This window comes from Octopus bimaculoides, chromosome 4 (genome assembly GCF_046866305.1).
Source record: "Octopus bimaculoides isolate indiv1 chromosome 4, ASM4686630v1, whole genome shotgun sequence".
Classification (NCBI taxonomy): domain Eukaryota; kingdom Metazoa; phylum Mollusca; class Cephalopoda; order Octopoda; family Octopodidae; genus Octopus; species Octopus bimaculoides.
The window spans coordinates 118853242-118873241 of record NC_142931.1 but is presented as its reverse complement, the minus strand read 5'-3'; the positions used below and the strand labels follow the sequence as shown (position 1 = coordinate 118873241).

Genomic DNA, 20000 nt, shown 5'->3' with positions numbered 1-20000 from the left:
GATGATTTACTCTGTTGCTCCTCTGAGTTCCTTGCTTGTGTGTTGAGGGCACCTCACTTTGTAAGAACTTATTCCTCACCAGGCTATTGATTATAGCCAGAAATCTAGCAAAATAACTCAACCAAGAAAGTAATTTGTGTTTCAACCCACTAGAAATTAATCTCTCCTCTTTCTCTCTTACTCTGTTCAATATTTTGTTATATCTAATTTGGTGCCTGAATTGTTTTGGTTTGAAATTATGAAATTTGGTAGCTTCTGATTTTTCAGGATGGCCTATTGGAATCAGTAAAATAAGTACCAGTTGTATGCTGTTTCATTGAAGTTCCTGAAAATGAAATATTTATTTTACACTGACTCCTACAAGTTCAATTATTGAGTAAAAGCACATGCATATACACATGCACACACACACACACACACACACACAAACATACACCTATGCAGCAGCATAGAAAATGGTCATTAACAGGCCTTGACTATTGGGGTTGACTAGAAAAGTTCAAGCTTTATTCTCTCCAACGCCACCATGAGCGCTACATCATCTGCCTGATGTGAAAAATATTCCATCAACGTTGCCCAAATGATGTTAGCATTGCCTTTAAGATACACCTAAGACTTGGGCCCTGTGCTATCTGCCCACAACATAAACCGTACCCGCATCACATAACAACAATACAGCACAATTATTTCACCTCAATTTGCCCCGCTTTTTTTAACATTACACCAAAACACATTAAAGCAGAAACACACCCCATAAAGTTCAAGAAGTCTTTGGACAAATTCCGACTGAAAGTCCCGGATAAACCTCCTACACCCGGATATGTCTCCGAAAACAGTATCTCTCTCCCCGAGTGAGCCATGTTGTCTGATTCCTAACTTGAATGACTTTGCCAGGTGGTGCTATTAAATTAGACATGGCCTGGGCCACTACTGGCCAAAACCTATCAAAGTATCAAAGTATGATATGTATATACATACACACACACACACACACACACACACACACACACACATACACACACACATCTACATTTATGTGCAAGTATTTCAAAAAACTGGTGCTCCATTGGTAACAACAAAAACAAATGTTCCAGTTGATCCAATCAACAGAACAGCCTGCTCATGAAATTAATGTGCAAGTGGCTGAGCACACCACAAGCACACATACCTTTTACATAGTTCTCAGAAAGGTTCAATGTATCACAGAATGCGACATCATTGCCCATTGAATTACATGTACAACTCATATTTTGCCAACTGAGAGAACTGGAGCAGTGTAAAATAAAGTGACTTGCTCAAGGGCACAACACACCACTAGGAATCAAGCTCATGACCTTATGATCATGAGCTGATAACCTAATTACTAAGCAGTTTGCTTTCACATATATGTATGCATATGTATATATACATATACATACATATATATATATATATATATATATATATATATATTAAATATATACTTTTATAAAACAAATTTTACAAAATATATAGTATCTGTTAACAGTCTTAGCCAAAAACTCACAGTTGAGTTTTTGTATATATATATGTATACATGTCTCTTAAAGGATAGAGCTCAAAATCAATGCATTGAAGATACTTTATTGCAGCAACAATTATAACAGAAACAACCACAATAAGCCAAACCTATGCACATTTCAATAGGGTATCCCTATTGAAATGTGCATAGGTTTGGTTTATTGTGGTTGTTTCTGTTATTATAATTGTTGCTGCAATAAAGTATCTTCAATGCATTGATTTTGAGCTCTATCCTTTAAGAGACATGTATACATATATATATATATATATATATATATTCTTTTATTGTTTTGTTTGTTTCAGTCATTTGACTGTGGCCATGCTAGAGCACCACCTTTAGTCAAACAAATCAACTCCAGGACTTATTCTTTGTAAGCCTGGTACTTGTTCTATCAGTCTCTTATGCCAAACTGCTAAGTTACAGGGATGTAAACACACCAACATCGGTTGTCAAGCAATGGGGGAGGGATAAACACAGACATAAAAACATACATACACACACACACACACACATAAGATGGGCTTCCCTCAGTTTCCATCTACCAAATCCACTCACAAGGCTTTGATCGGTCTGAGGCTAAAGTAGAAGACACTTGCCCAAGGTGCCATGCAGTCGGACCAAATCCAGAACCATGTGGTTGGTAAGCAAGCTGCTTACCACACAGCCATGTATTGCTCCATGATTGGTAAGATCAACAAAAAAAGTACTCCATATTGTGAGAGGTAAATATTATTTAATAAACACAATATGTTTTTATGTGCTATTCTTAGCACATGAAACCAATAGCAGCACATAAAGCATAAATTGTGTTTATTGAATTATATATATATATATATATATATATATATATATATATATATATATATATATATATATATATGTACATGTTTATGCACATACACACATATGTTAAAAGGATGATGATACCTGTAATCTATAAACACTTGCCATCCAATCAGCATTCCAGCAATGAGCAGCCAGCCTTCTTTTCTGACAAATTATATTCAGAACCTGGATTGTTTTGTATATTCAATCATTGTTATGATGTTTGAACCTGCTATTTCTAGCAGTTTGAATGGTGACAGGAACACTTCTGATTGCCCTCAACTAAACTCGGCTGTGACTTATATCCAGAATGCTGGATTTGTGGATCACAGTCAATAATTCAAACAACAGCCTACTTGCCAATACCTGTCTTAATATGGCCTAACTTGGGGCTACACAACAATAATGATTGACACATATACTAAGTAGAAACAAAAAAAAAAAAAACACAAATCCACTCCAAAAGAAAATAAGGATTTCAAACAAACCACAAAGATAACAAATATGAAGCAAGACATATTTTTCAGAAACGAAGGAAACTAGCAAAAATCAAATAAAATAAAATAAAGATAAACTAATGCAGAGCATATTTAAATTTTTAATTAAATTTTCCCTTTAATTTTATATGGTTACTTGTTTTGGAGATGAGACTTTAAAAGTGTTTCTGTTTTGGAAAAATTATAATTTTTTTATATGGTTATTTGTTATGGAGATGAAATTTTGAAATTTCTTTGTTTCAGATGAATAATAAATTTTATATGGTTACTTTTTAAAGATAACAGTTTGAAAGACTCTAATTAGTTTCTGACAGATAATAAATATTTATTTTAATTTTCAGAATTAATGATACTTTTATGCTTGAATAGCAGTTTGGTGGGGGTAAAAATTAAGAATGTGATAACATCTTATCCTACTACACCATTCAATATTCTTTTTATTCGCAAATGATATTTGTTTTCAGTGTATGTAGGAATGTATGTCTGTAGATGGATAGGTGTATGGTAAAAATCTGTGCAAATGGGTGCAGGAGTGGCTGTGTGGTAAGTAACTTGCTTACCAACCACATGGTTCCGGGTTCATTCCCACTGCGTGGCACCTTGGGCAAGTGTCTTCTACTATAGCCTCGCGCCAACCAAAGCCTTGTGAGTGGATTTGGTAGACGGAAACTGAAAGAAGCCCATCGTATATATGTATATGTATATGTATGTGTGTGTGTGTGTTTGTGTGTCTGTGTTTGTCCCCACAACATCGCTTGACAACCGATGCTGGTGTGTTTACGTCCCCGTAACTTAGCGGTTCGGCAAAACAGACCGATAGAATAAGTACTAGGCTTCCAAAGAATAAGTCCTGGGGTCGATTTGCTCGACTAAAGGCAGTGTTCCAGCATGGCCGCAGTCAAATGACTGAAACAAGTAAAAGAGTAAAAGAGTAAACTATATGCATGTATGGTGTAGTTATAAATGTGTATGTGTGTGTTTGCTTTGTTTTTAAATATTTGGTTAAAGAAGAAGGGGAGAGATATGCAGTTCATCATGATGATTGCAGTCTTCTTTCTCAGACTAAAATAAGGAGAAAGATGCCATTGATTGTCAATTTGAAAAAAAGTCATAGGAATTTCATTACCTGAAGAATTAACGTGGAATTCTAAAGGGCTGCTTTGTTGCCTTGAGTGAAATGTTGAGCAAAGGGTTTAGCATAGGATTTTGAGTGAGGGTAAGTGCCTTCGTCGGCCTGGAGAAAGCTTTTGTTAGAGTTCCCTGCTCTGTTATATGGTAGTCTCTAAGGAAGTTAAGGGTAGAGGAGTTGCTTGTTAGAGCTGTACAAACCATGTACAGTGGTGCTGTCAGTGAGGTGAGAGTCCCCCATGAATACAGTGATGAATTTAGTGTACAGATAGGGGTTCACCAGGGCTCAGTTCTCAGCCCACTCTTTTTCTTTATAGTCCCCCAGGTCAAAACAGAGGAATTCAAAACTGGGTGCCTGTGGGAACTGCTATATGCTGATGACCTTGCTCTTATTGCAGAACCTTTAGCAGAATTGGAAAAGAAATTTCAGGTATGGAAACAAAACCTGGAATCAAAGGGCCTTAAATTAACCTAGCAAAGACCAAAACTGTCATTAGTTTAGTAAGAAAAAAGATAAGACTTTCTTTCCATCAGGTAAATGGCCTTGCTCAATATGTAGGAAAGGAGTTGGAAGAAATTCCATTCACTGCACCCAGTGTAAACTATGGACACGTAAGAAGTGTAGTGGAATCACAGGTAGATTAAGAGATAAAGTCATCTTTGTGGTAGATGTGCAGGAACAATAAGCACTAAGAGCACACATGACTTAGATTCTCTCAAATGCCCGGGAGGTGCTCTTGAGGTTGTAGATAGTTTCTGTTACCTAGGTGACCAAATTAGCAATGGTGGAGGATGCTCTGAAAGTATTGTTTCTAGAATAAGAATTGTGTGGAGGAAGTTCAGAGAGCTAGTACCTCTATTGGCAACAAAAGAACTCTCTCTCAGAGTGAAAGGTAGACTGAATGATGCTTGTGTAAAGTGGTTGTCATTTGGAAGGGCATCCAGCTGTAAAAACCTTGCCAAAACTGACCTCGCCTGTGCTTGTGCCATGTAAAAAGCACAAAGTCCACTCTGCTGAGTTGTTGGTGTTAGGAAGGGCATCTAACCATAAAAACCCTGCCAAAACAGTTGCAGAAGTCGGGTGCAAGCTTCTGCCTGGCCAGCTCCTATCAAACCATCTCACCCATGCCAGCATGGATAGTGGACGTTAAGCAATAACGATGATAAAGATGATATATATATACATATATATATATATATATATATATCATCATATGATAATGATGATGATACACACACTCACATACACACACATACACACACATGCACATACATGAGCATGCATTAGCATTTTGTTTTAAGCAATCAGAAATATTGACTTGCAGTTGTATTTCTAACAATCAACATATCTTATAAGCTAAATCAAGAATCAAAATATGCACAAAGATCCACTTAACTATGTCTCAAATAGATATTGTATCTGTAACAGGAATATCTAAATTGCTTCCACATTCTTGCAGAAGATCTTAATTTTAACATTAAACAATACCTTAATATTTTCATAGAGTAATTAGTTCCTTACCGCATTTTGTTTTGTTCTGCTACATTCTTATTTCAAATCCTGTTTGTCTGAAGTCTGTTTTCAATGACTACCACACCTCTTTCATTATAATTTACTTTGTGCCTATTCCAAAGAAATCAATACATGAATATATTTGATATTACCAATTTCAACAAAGTAGAAGCTGTGGCTATTAAAAGAAGACACCAATTTCTATGATAACAACAAGTACTTATTTAGAACTGTAAAACTATCATCATAAATATTCCAATGTTGAATGATAGGAAATTTAGTTCTTGATTTCATAATCCTTTCTACCATAGGTGCAACGCCTGAAATTTTCAGGGAGGGAGCTAGCTGATTACACTGGCCCTAGTGCTCAACTGGTACTTATTTTATTAAGCCTGAGAGGATGACAGGCCGACTTGACCTCATTAGCTTTTGTAGTTCTAGATTTCATAAGAGAAAATTTGGCTGTGGGTGCTAGACCCAACATGCTCTGAGTTGGCCCTAGGATTGCTGGTTTCCTGTGCAGCTTGAATTTCAACATCTTTACATGCATGATTTAAAAAATTTTCTGCGGTTAAAAGCTATAAACATCAAGATTAAGTGGATTTTAATACAATTTTTGAAAGAAATATCAAAAAATGTGTTAATTTTATTATTTTCACATTTTTCTGTTTTGTATGTCAAAGTTCCTAAACACATAACATGGTACCACCAAATTCCCAGCACCCAGATAATTAACCCATGTGGTTGGTACTTTGAGGTAGCCCTCTTCATGTAGCCCAATTGAACACCATTACTTGTCTCTGTGTAACTTCTTTAATTAGAGGAGTTTACTTCATTGCAAGTAACCACCCGATTTTTCTGGCCCACATTGATATACAGATGTTTAAGCTGGGTATCAACAACATTGATCCCACCATGTGCAAAATGTCATTGTGCTGCTCATTTTCTGTCATAACTGAACTAATAAGGGAGCCTCTACATGATTGTTTGATCCGTCAGAAATGAACTTGATACTCTAAACCAGTCAAGCATTCAACGTTCAAAGCAGTTAGGGAATACCTATGCAATTCATCTATCCAAGAGATGTTCTACAAGAGATGTTCTACAAGAGATGTTCTATGAGCCAATGAGTGATCTAAATCAGTGCTTCTTAGACTTTTAAAATTATCACCCTCTTTCTTTTACTAACATCTTTTTGATACCCTCTTGCAATGATTCAGCAAAATTATAAACTCCACATTTATTTATGCATATTTACATCATCATCATCGTTTAACGTCCGCTTTCCATGCTAGCATGGGTTGGACGATTTGACTGAGGACTGGTGCAACCGGATGGCTACACCAGGCTCCAATCTAATTTGGCAGAGTTTCTACAGCTGGATGCCCTTCCTAACGCCAACCACTCAGAGAGTGTAGTGGGTGCTTTTACGTGTCACCCGCACGAAAACGGCCACACTCGAAATGGTGTCTTTTATGTGCCACCCGCACAAGAGCCAGTCCAGGGGCACTGGCAACGATCTCGCTCGAGAACATATATATATATATATATATATATATATATATATAAGCAATGTTAATTCTCTAAATGAAGTATTAACAGTAACTGCACGATAAAGTGTAGTATATTGCCACTTAAGTGTGGCTGACCCCTAGGGGTGGATGTTACTGTTGCTTTTAGCCCCAGGAGGACATCTCCTCCAGCTGGCTTATCGACACACGACTGTGTCCTGTTTGCCAAGGGAAGTTATCCCTCTCACCATGATCTGTAGCACGAACGGATCCGGATTTCAGGGTTATTTCCCTTCGTCGGCGTTCGACAGCCACTGACCTTGGTGAGAGAGACAAAAACCTGGCAATCTTATATCTACTTTTCCAGTGAAATTCTTCACTGATATCGAAAAGGTGAAAACAAGCAATGTTAATTCTCTAAATGAAGTATTAACAGTAACTGCACGATAAAGTGTAGTATATTGCCACTTAAGTGTGGCTGACCCCTAGGGGTGGATGTTACTGTTGCTTTTAGCCCCAGGAGGACATCTCCTCCAGCTGGCTTATCAACACACGACTGTGACCTGTTTGCCAAGGGAAGTTATCCCTCTCACCATGATCTGTAGCACGAACGGATCCGGATTTCAGAGTGTTGCCTTCTAGCACATGTGCTGGTGGCACTTTAGAAAATCATTCGAGCGAGGTCGTTATCAGTGCCGCTAGACTGGCTCCCGTGCAGGTGGCACGTAAAAAACACCCTTTTGAGCGTGGCCATTGTAAGTACTGTATGACTGGCCCTCGTGCCGGTGGCGCATAAAAGCACCCATTACACTCTCGGAGTGGTTGGTGTTAGGAAGGGCATCCAGCTGTAGAAACTCTGCCAAATCAGATTGGAGCCTGGTGTCGCCTCCTGGTCCACCAGTCCTCAGTCAAATCGTCCAACCCATGTTAGCATGGAAAGCGGACGTTAAACGATGATGATGATGCTGATTATGATATATATATATATATATATATATATATATATACTACACTCAGTCAGGATATTATCTAATATGAGAGCTGCAATGGCCATCTATTTTGCATGTATGGGAATACCAACTAATTTTGGCCTTATCTCTTTAATTTATACTTTTGTTTATTGTTTACAATAGATAGAAAACAGACATTAAAAGATGATGATGATGATGATGATGACAATGATTGTTTATAATAGATGTGGTTAAGAAGCTTGTTTCCCAACCACATGGTCTTGGATTCAATCCCACAATGCAGCACCATGGACAGGTGTCTTCTACTATACTCTGAACCAACAAAAGCCTTGTGAGTAGGTATGGTAAATAGAAACTGAAAGAAGCCCATTGTGTGTGTTTGTGTGTGTGTGTGGGTAAGTGTGTACGTGTGTGTGCGTTCACACGTGCGTGTGGGTGTATGTGTGCATGTGTTTCTGTGTACCTGCCTTGTCAAGCCATTGTGATTGCTGTAGATGAGCATCATCATACCAGCATGGTCGTTCCCTTCCAGTCTTCTGTGGAAAATATATCGAACTATTACCTTACTTGCAAACAAGTGAGGATTGGCAAGCATAAAGGTATCTGGGCATAGAAAAATCTGCCTCAACAAATTCCATCTGACCCATGCAAGCATGGAAAAGTAGGCATTAAATGATGATGATGATGAATTAATATGCAAAGGTCATATACATTCGATTTTGTTTTATTTACTTATTCACAATTTTGACGTCCATTATTATTGTTGTTCTTGTAGTGATTTTGGCTAACAAGAAGTTTATCACAATATCACAATAGAATTTATTCTAAAAGTTAATATCTAAATAGAAAACAGATGCTTTAAAAATGGTAAAGGTGCATCTATCACCACCCTTACACTCCCTTTTAACTTATATGTCAGTTTTAAAGTTTGAGCCAACCACCTTCCTGGGGCGAACAGCTGACTTTGATAAGCTTTCTTCTACATGGTACTCTCTTTTACTCTTTTACTTGTTTCAGTCTTTTGACTGTGGCCATGCTGGAGCACCACCTTTAGTCAAGCAAATCGACCCCAAGACTTATTCTTTGGAAGCCTAGTACTTATTCTATCGGTCTCTTTTGCCGAACTGCTAAGTTACGATGACGTAAACACACCAGCATCGGTTGTCAAGCGATGTAGGGGGGACAAACACAAACACACACACACACACACGCACATACACACACACACACACACACACATATATATATATATATATATATATATATATATATATATATATATACATATATATGACGGGCTTCTTTCAGTTTCCATCTACCAAATCCACTCACAAGGCTTTGGTCGGCATAAGGCTATAGTAGAAGACACTTATCCAAGGTGCCACACAGTGGGACTGAACCCGGAACCATGTGGTTTGTAAGCAAACAACTTACCTCACAGCTACTCCTACACCTAGGTCAACTTACAAGAAATACAGCTGGTATAGTCCATGTACCACAACAAGATCTAGTCCATGTTCCAGTGTACATATGTATATGATGATGATGATGATGGTAATATGTCCGTTTTTCATTATGGACTATATATATAGATATATATATAGATACACACACACACATATATATACATACACACACAATATATATTCTATTCATATATATATGCACACACACAATATGTATTCTATTCATATATATATATATATATATATATATATATATATATATATATATATATATATATATATATATATATGAATATATATTGTGTGTGTACATGTAAATAATAAATATATATATATATATATATATATATATATATACATACTCATACATACATACATACACACACACACACACACACATATATATATGTGTATAATCAGACATGTATATGTGTATATGTCTATGTATACACACACACACACACACACACACACACACACACACACACACATATATGTGCTTATATTTATTTATCTGTGTTCAGTGGATTCAGCATTACTTCATCCAATCTGAAAGGCCTAGAACTTTATCGCCATACTTACTTTGCCTCAAGCTTTTGTTTAGTCTACATTACTTCAGTTTCTAATTTTGTTGTTATCACCATCATCATCATCATCATCATTGTCATTGTTATTATTATTACTATTATTATTACTATTATTATTATTATTATTATTATTATTATTATTATTATTACTGCTATCATAGCCATCTCCCAACACAATATCACAGTATCGCCATATAGCATCCATTTGCATTACACACGTGCCTACCAGCACAGCTGTTTTTTCTTGCACATACACTTCATGTTTAGATATGTTTCAATTGAAATGCTGCAAGAGATATTGAATAGATAGGATTTCCTCTTTTGATATTAAACATATGGACAATGAAGTGCATATAGAATTTATTGTTTGGCTTGATTTTTTTTTCTCTTTTTCTTTGCTAAGGTAAGAAAATATATTGTGCATTGGTTTTGAATACAATAGAATGACAGTGGTTAAAGTTTGAACTAATGTTTGTACCAGATATGATGCTTCTTTCTATCACTGATAAATCAAGCTGTCTATGGTTTATATATTAACTGTAGCAGTAGAGTATTGGACAAATGCCTTGCAGTACTTAGTTACAGTTTTTCTTATATTCTGTATTCAAATTTCACCACAATTAGTAAAGCATGTACATGTTGGACTCCTTCAATTTGACAATTTTTGGACTGTTTAAATTTGATAATTTTTGGACCTCTTCAATCTGGAAAATTTTTGACCTCTTAAATGTGAAAATTTTGGGAGGGTTTAAATTTGGCAATTTTTGAACCTCTTTCAATCTGAAAAATTTTTGACCTCTTAAATTTGGAAATTTTGGGAAGGTTTAAATTTGACAATTTTTGGACCTCTTAAATCTGGAAATTTTTGGACATCTTAAATTTGGCAATTTTTGGACCCCTTTAATCTAGCAGCTTTCTGACTTCTTAAATCTCACAGTTTTTGTACTTCTCAAACCTGAAAATTTTTGGATGTCTTAAACTTCACAATGATTGGGCTCCTTAAATCCAATAATCTTTGGATTCCTTAAATCTGGAAATATTTGAATCTCTCAAATTTGGCACTTTATTGACTCTTAAATTTGGCAAACAGAGTAAGTCTGCTGCTTCATGGCCTGGCACATTATCATAATAATCATCATCCGAAAGGATGAAAGTTGAAGTCAACCTTGGTGGAATTTGAACTCAGAACATAACACTGCTAGCATTTGGCTCTGACTCTGCTGGCTCACCACCTTTGTATGGAAAATATATTGACACAAAATATTGATTTCAAATTTTGACACAAGGCCAGTAAGATTGGGGGAGGCAGTGAAACTATTTCATGGACCCCAGTGCTCAACTGGAACTTATTTTATTGACCCCAAAAGGATAAAAGGCAAAGTCAACCTAGGTGGAATTTGAACTCAGAACATAATGCTGCTATGCATTTTGCCCAGTGTGGTTATGATTCAGCCAGTTCGCCACCATTGTTTGGAAAACACATTAACACAAAATATTGATGGCAGGCTTCAATTTAAATTGTTTTTAAAATAAGAAGTTTGTATGAGAGAACCAGAGTTTGTCTCAGGTGAGATGGTATTAATAGGGTTAAGTTGTTGCTGACAAATGTGAGATCTGAGATCTGTCTGTCTACAATAAATATCATTATTCCATCAACAGAGAACTTATTGAGATATGATACTTCCTATATTCTTCAAGAAAAGATAATAATAGAAGCAAAGCAAGAGCTTTTTCCTTTTACAATGAAGACTTCAATATTATTGTAGATATCAGATGCTGGAATTCTTACAGAAAATTTCATGACACCATTAATGTGGCACCTCACCAAAGCTGCCTGTTTGCCAAATGGCCGAGAAAAGCATAATTGATTTATAGATGCAAATCTGTCTGAGAAAATTATATCAGCCAGTGAATCCTATTAGAAACTAAACAACATCAAATAAGAAATAGTTTTAAAATTGATGAATTCAATAAATTTAGAAAGTTAATCACCTTCAATAACTTTGAAAATAGTTATTCATTTTAATAGTTAAAGCAATTTATGTTGGCTATAGTAATTTCTGTCGGCCATTTTATGTGTTGTTATTCAAGGTTGCTTTTCGTTCATTCACTAAGTATACTACTGCTCTTAGTTAGGTGATGAAAAGTAAGATTGGTTAATGCACAGTATACAGTTTCAGTATATTTCCATACATACATACAAACACCTGTAAATACATACATATATGCATGCATACATACATATATATATATACATACATATATACATATATATGTATATGTACAAAGATATATATATATATGTGTGTGTGTGTGTGTGTGTGTACACACATATATATATGCATACACACACACACACATATATATAGTTCTCCAATAAGTCAGAAAAAAGCAGGCACTCATATATTAGGCAATAAAGTGAGCATATTATGTCTATAGTATTATAAATTTAGTCTCATAACACCAAATGGTTCTGTGTTTCCTCACTTGGAAGGTTCTTTACCATGAAACCAGTCAGTAACAGGAATTGGTTGGTGCAAGCCAGGCTGTATGTTTAAGAAGTTTGCTTCCCACCCACATGGTCCTTTTGGGTTCAGTTCCACTGTGCAGTACCTTGGGCAAGACGCTCAAGGCTAACCGATGCCTTGTGGGTAAAGCTTATTGACAGAAATTGTAAGAAACCCACTGTATGTATGTGTATATATATTCTTTTACCCTCACTTGTTTCAGTCATTTGACTGCAGCCATGCTGGAGCATATATGTGTGTGTGTGTGTGTGTGTGTGTGTGTGCGTGTATAGGTGCAGGTGTAGTTGTGTGGTAAAAAGCTTGTGGTAAGAAGAAGCGGCGAGCTGGCAGAAACGTTAGCATGCCGGGCGTAATGCTTAACGGTATTTCGTCTGCCGTTACATTCTGAGTTCAAATTCCGCTGAGGTCAACTTTGCCTTTCATCCTTTCTGGGTCGATAAATAAAGTACCAGTTACGAACTGGGGTCGATGTAATCGACTTAATCCCTTTGTCTGTCCTTGTTTGTCCCCCTCTATGTTTAGCCCCTTGTGAGCAATAAAGAAATTAGAAGCTTGCTTCCCAACCACATGGTTCCAGGTTCAGTCCATGTGTGTGTGTGTGTAACTACATAGATACATATAGGCATGCATCCATACATACATAGGTACATATGTACATACGTACAAACATATGTATGTATTAACATATGTATGTATGTATGTACCAGTTGCAACATATTCGTTATTCCTTATTTAAACAAAATAATTTACCCATTATTTAAATATAGATTAAAGCATTCTTATCTGCAAAGATAGTTTGTAAATGTTGTATAAGACATCATATCATTCTTTTGTCTTATTGTTTATCATTAATTAAATATGCTGGCTCAAAATAAAACATGAACAAATTGCAGCATTAAAAATAGCTGGTATAAAGAATTGTGAAATGGAAAATGGCTTATGTAAAGAACTAAGGGCTAAGATGAAGGCAAAGGAAGGTAATTTTGAATTGTAGATTTATTCTTTTATTCTTTTACTTGTTTCAGTCATTTGACTGCAGCCATGCTGGAGCACCGCCTTTAGTCGAACAAATCAACCCCAGAACTTATTCTTTGGTAACCTAGTGCTTATTCTATTAGACCCTTTTGCCGAACCACTAAGTTACAGGGATGTAAACACACCAGCATTGGTTGTCAAGTGATGTTGGGGGGGGGGGGCAAACACACACACACACACACACACACACACCTATATATATATATATATATATATATATATATATGATGGGCTTCTTTCAGTTTCTGTCTACCAAATCCACTCACAAGGCTTTGGTCGGCCCGAGGCTATAGTAGAAGACACTTGCCCAAGTAGAAGACATGTGCCATGCAGTAGGCCTGAACCTGGAACCATGTGGTTGGTAAGCAAGTTACTTACCACATAGCCACTCCTATGCCTATAATGTAAGATGTTGTCAATTTATATAACAATCAGCCTGTAAAATTTCATTAAATTTAACCTAAACATTTTATTTTACAATAAAATGAATAATGGGCAAATATATGTGCTGCACCTGGTACATGTGTGTGTGTGTGTGTGTGTGTGTGTGTGTGCACCCACATGTCTTTACGTTTGTCTTTGAGAACTGATCTTGGTCTCTTTACACCTGCCATAACATAACAGTTCAACAATGGACAACAAACAAATTGATCCCAGTACTTTGTTTTTTACAAAAATAAACAGAAATACTGGGTCAATTTGTTTGAGTAAAACCTTCAAGTCATTGCACCAGCATGGCCACAGCAGAATGACTCCATATTCCTCTCTCTCTCTCTCTTTCTTCCACTCTCTTTCTCTCTCTCTCTCTCTCTCTCTCTTCCCCTTTCTCTCTCTCTCACACACATACACACACACACATACACATGCAAACACAGAATTGAATAAAACTGTAAAATGGTATGTTATGAAGAAAAAACAATTGAAAGGAAATTTCAAAAGACAGACATACATGTATTATCTTTATCGGGGTATGAGGTATAAACTTATATTATATCATACGGGAAGGCATTGCTGTGTGGATAATCATTTCACTTCATAATGTTGTTGTGTGTTCTATCTCACTGCATGTTACTCTGATCAAGTTGTCTTCTGCTATAGCCCTTGATAGACCAATGCCTTGTCAGAGTAGTAGGTTGAGAGAAAATGTATAGAAACCTTTCATATATAAATGCACGTACATGTACATAAATGTTTATTTATACAGTCACAAATAACGGTGAAGTACTTTGATGAGATTTTATTTAACAATAAGAAATTTCCAATTTCATGACAAATTGTTTCGTAACTAAAAAACATGTAAATGATTTATATTACTATATTTAATGATAAATAAATTACATAGATGCCTACACTAATGCGAAATGCAAAAATAGTCTCTCAAAATAATGCAGAATTTAAGCTACGTCCTCAGGCTTCACACTCTCCTTATCATTTTCTCTTGTATTGCATATTCTTTATGTTCTTTAGAATGATAGATTAAGGAGCTTTTATATGATTACTACCTAATTACTTGAATCCATATAATGTGACCTATATGTTGATATATATATATATATATATATATATATATATACATACATGTATTGTATGATTAGAAACAGAAAGTCTTTGGTACAAATGTTATATATTGGAAAAAATGAATAGTAATAGCTCTTCTGATAATTTTTCCACTTTAATAATTAGATGTTTATAAATTATTATAAATTATTAGGCGTTTGCAAATGTAAATACCTAATAATTTATAAACACATAATTATTTAAGTATAGGAATTATCAGAAAAGCCATTTCTGTTCATTTTTTTCAAATCTATCTATATATCTATCTATCTATCTATCTATATATATATATATATATATATATATATATATATATATATATACACATACATATATATATGTATATATATATATATATATATATATATATATATATATATATATATATATATATATATATATATATATATATGTATACACATACATATATGTGTATATATATAATGGAGTGTTACGCATCATATGGTGAATAACTTTTGGAAGTATATTTTTTCTACCATGGGTAATATCAGCAAATATAACATACATACAATAATTATGATTTAACTTTTATCAAGTTTCTTGGTGCTCAAACAAACTGATAAAATGAATACTATCTTTCAAATGAAAAATATTTCTTACTTTAAAATAAAATTAAATGAGACAAGTTTCTCGTTTGCATATTTGCAATAAATATAGAGTATCATTTTCCAAAATTTTATCAACATAATCTCCATCTACTCCATCGTAAAAGCTAAACTGAGGAAACTTTCATAAATCTAATTTTTCAGAATGTTATAAGAATCAAAAGAGATGCTGGTATATGCACTCATCCTACATCTCTCTCTTTATCTTGCTTTTACTCTCTCTCTCTTTCTCTCCCTCTCTCTATATAATATAAAGCATGACAGGGAAATGAACCAACCACCTAACCAATCTACAAGCATCAGCTATCATTAAAGAAATATGTATGAATGTCGTTATTCAGTTTCATTTCAAGATTTCTTTCCAACAAAGAAAGAGCTGATTTCTAACCTAACCATACTCAATGACTGGCACCTGCGCCAGTGGAGCACTAACAGCACTGTCCGAGCGTGTTCATTGCCAGAGCAGCTGTCTGGCTTCCGTGCTAGTGGCCTGTAAATAGCACCATTTGAGTGTAATCGTTACCAGCGTTGCCTTCTAGCATTTGTGCTGGTGGCACGTTAGAAAATCATTCGAGCGAGGTCGTTGCCAGTGCCACTGGACTGGCTCCTGTGCAGGTGGCATGTAAAATACACCAGCATGGCCATTGCTAATACTGTGTGACTGGCCCTTGTGCCGGTGGCATGTAAAAGCACCCACTACAGTCTCGGAGTGGTTGGCATTAGGAAGGGCATCCAGCTGTAGAAACTCTGCCAGATCAGATTGGAGCCTGGTGCAGCCTGCTGGCTTGCCAGCCTTCAGTCAAATCGTCCAACCCATGCTAGCATGGAAAGCGGACGTTAAACGATGATGATGATCCAAGGCTCCTTCATTGGAATTTCACCAACATCAACAGGGTATTTGTGCATGTATGTGTGCAGTATTTGGAGCCAGTGCATGTGCAGATTCATATGCTTTGTTTTATGTATGTATGTATTCTCATGCTGATAGTTGTATATCTGAAAAGTTTTACAAATCTTTGAAGTCCCAGTAATGGCTTGGATCTGTAATCTTTGAGTCAGCTTTCTCCTTTCTGAGTTTGAGAAGCCTAATTTCTCAAGATTGGTGCATAGGCAATTTGTTACATATCCCAGTGCCACAAAATTTACAAGTATAAACCTAAACTTGTAATCATTATATATGTATGTATGTACGTACATACTTATGTACATACATATGTACATAAACATAGTTAAGGGATCAGCAACAGTTGCTTCACCACATACCGAAGTTCAGAAATAGCAGCACTTTAGCTGCTATAAATTTATAAGAACTTTTAAATAAGTTCTTCACCGATAATGTTGTATACATACCGAAGGGCTTGGTAAAAATTATTAATTATTAATTTATTAATAAATTAATATTCCTTTACCCTTTTATTTGTAATACATATGTACATATGTATGTTTATTCTCTTTTACTTTTAATTATTTGAAGTCTTCTTCTAAGGAAGGGACTGATTTCTAACAAAGATACAAAGGTCCATCATTGGACTGTAGATAAAAAAAGAAAGAACAATTTTACACTCTGAACTTGAGAAAAGTCTTGTACATTTTTACTGTTCCACTTATGGATTGTATTTGTAATGTGCATTTCAGCTGATTGATTTATTTCTTTGAAACACTGGCTTATCCAGACTCTCACTAACGCATTTACTCACAAAATCAATTGCACCAGTTATTACACTTACTCTTTACTCTTTTACTCTTTCACTTGTTTCAGTCATTTGACGGCGGCCATGCTGGAGCACCGTCTTTAGTCGAACAAATCAACCCCAGGACTTATTCTTTGTAAGCCTAGTACTTATTCTATCGGCCTCTTTTGCTGAACTGCTAAGTTACGGGGACGTAAACACACCAGCATCGGTTGTCAAGTGATGGAGGGGGGACAAACACAGACACACAAACACACATACATACATATATACATACATACATACATATATACATATATATATATATATATATATATATATATATATATATATATATATACATACATATATATATATATATATATATATATATATATATATACATATATACGACAGGCTTCTTTCAGTTTCCGTCTACCAAATCCACTCACAAGGCATTGGTCGGCCCGAGGCTATAGTAGAAGACGCTTGCCCAAGGTGCCACGCAGTGGGACTGAACCCGGAACCATGTGGTTGGTAAGCAAGCTACTTACCACACAGCCACTCCTGTGGCTGTGATATAAACGTGGATTTATAACCTTGGTATTGAAATGATAGTTTCAAAGTAGGTGTCCTTGGTTATCCTCTTTCTCTTTAATTTTCAAATAGATATCCACATTAGCAGGGTATTAGACCTCTATTTTGATTTGATTATATTTCCTTGTCTTCCCAAATAAGGACCTCCAGTCTGTTATGCTTACCCTTTTCCAGAAGTTTTGATGGGATTGTTCCCTGTGTTGATGTTAATGTATGTATTTAATAAGAGTGGGGGGGGTTCTCTATATTGATTCCAAAACAGTCTGTTTTTCAAATGGCATTATATATTGTTTCAGAAGCAACATTATGTCACATTAGGAGGTTATACCTTGATGACATTTTTGAGCAGCTGCTGATCACATGTGTGATCATGAGACTTCCACAGTTGTTGTTGTTGTTGGCACCCCATCGCTTACAACGTCGAGGGTTCCAGTCGATCTGATCAACGGAACAGCCTGCTTGTGAAATTAACGTGCAAGTGGCTGAACACTCCACAGATACGTGTACTCTTCACGTAGTTCTCGGGGATATTCAGCGTGACACAGTGTGACAAGGCTGACCCTTTGAATTACATGCACAACAGAAACAGGAAGTAAGAGTGAGAGAAAGTTGTGGTGAAAGAGTACAGCAGGGTTCGTCACCATCCCCTGCCGGAGCCTCGTGGAGCTTTAGGTGTTTTCGCTCAATAAACACTCACAACGCCCGGTCTGGGATTCAAAACCGCGATCCTATGATCGCAAGTCCGCTGTCCTAACCACTGGGCCATTGCGCCTCCACGTCTTCCACAGAAATATAATATAATCATCATTTTCAGTTTCATCTTGGTGCTCTAAGGGTTTCGCTGTCTTTCTTGTTTACTAAGTATTTTGTAGCAGTCTTTCCCTCTTGGGTTGCAAAGTATGTTGCTATGTAACTGCCGAAAGTCTTAGAAAGGCTGCTCTTTATGTCAATATTAGCGTCATTTTCAAGTCACAGCATGGTTGTGTGGTAAGAAGTTTTCTTCCCAACCACATGATTCCAGGTTCAGTCCCATTCCACTGTGTGACATCTTGGGCTAGTTTCTTCTACTATAGCCTCAGGCTGACCAAAGTTTTGTGTGTGGATTTGATAGAGAGAAACTGAAAGCCTATTGTATATATATATATATATATATATATATATATATATATATCATATGTGGTTAAGAAGTTCAACTTGTGTGGTGCCTCAGGCTAGTGTCTTCTACGATCACCCCAGACCAACCAAATCTTTGTGAGTGGATTTGGTAGACAGAAACTGAAAGAAGCTTGTTATATATACCATCATCATCACCATCATCATCATTATTGTTTAATGTCCCTGTTTGATGCTGAAATATATATATGTGTGTCTGTGTGTGAGTTTGTGTATGTTTGTGTCTCATTTACTTGGCATCACATGATTATTGCAAATGAACTTCATTCCTTCCCAATATACTGCACAAGCATGTCTGGCCATGGGGGAAATATTACCTTTACTGGGAAGCTGGTAAGCATTGGCAAGAGGACAGGGTGGACATCTGGCCGTAAAAAGAAAATAAAATAAAAATCTACCTCAACAAACTGTCTGACCCAAGCAAGCATAGGAAAATGAACATTAAACGGTGACAACAACTAGGATGGCGATAATGGTATATATTTAATACCTTTGCAAGCACCAGTCTAAGAGTGTAAAACATCAAAGAACCTATTACTAGACAAGCAATGGATACACAATTTGTCGTCTGCCTCAATGAGTTTGTTGCCTGTCTTTCTTTTTTCAAAAGTCAGACTAGTGTTTACAACAGAGTAAAATTTTAATATTAATTGCTTTAAAAGTGATGGCAACCATTTAAATCTCTAATAGACCATTATATTCACTTTCATTTTGTTTTGTAATCCTATTATATTCTATTAAGCATTGAAATGTCTTTTGTTGCACCTATATGACCT

General features: G+C 35.9%; 1 protein-coding gene across 1 annotated transcript in view; it reads left to right on the top strand.

Annotated features, from left to right (window-relative positions):
* The window catches only part of LOC106879607 (junctophilin-1), a 432041-nt gene that overhangs the window by 345477 nt on the left and 66564 nt on the right, over positions 1-20000 (top strand). The gene's annotated exons all lie outside the window — the stretch shown is intronic.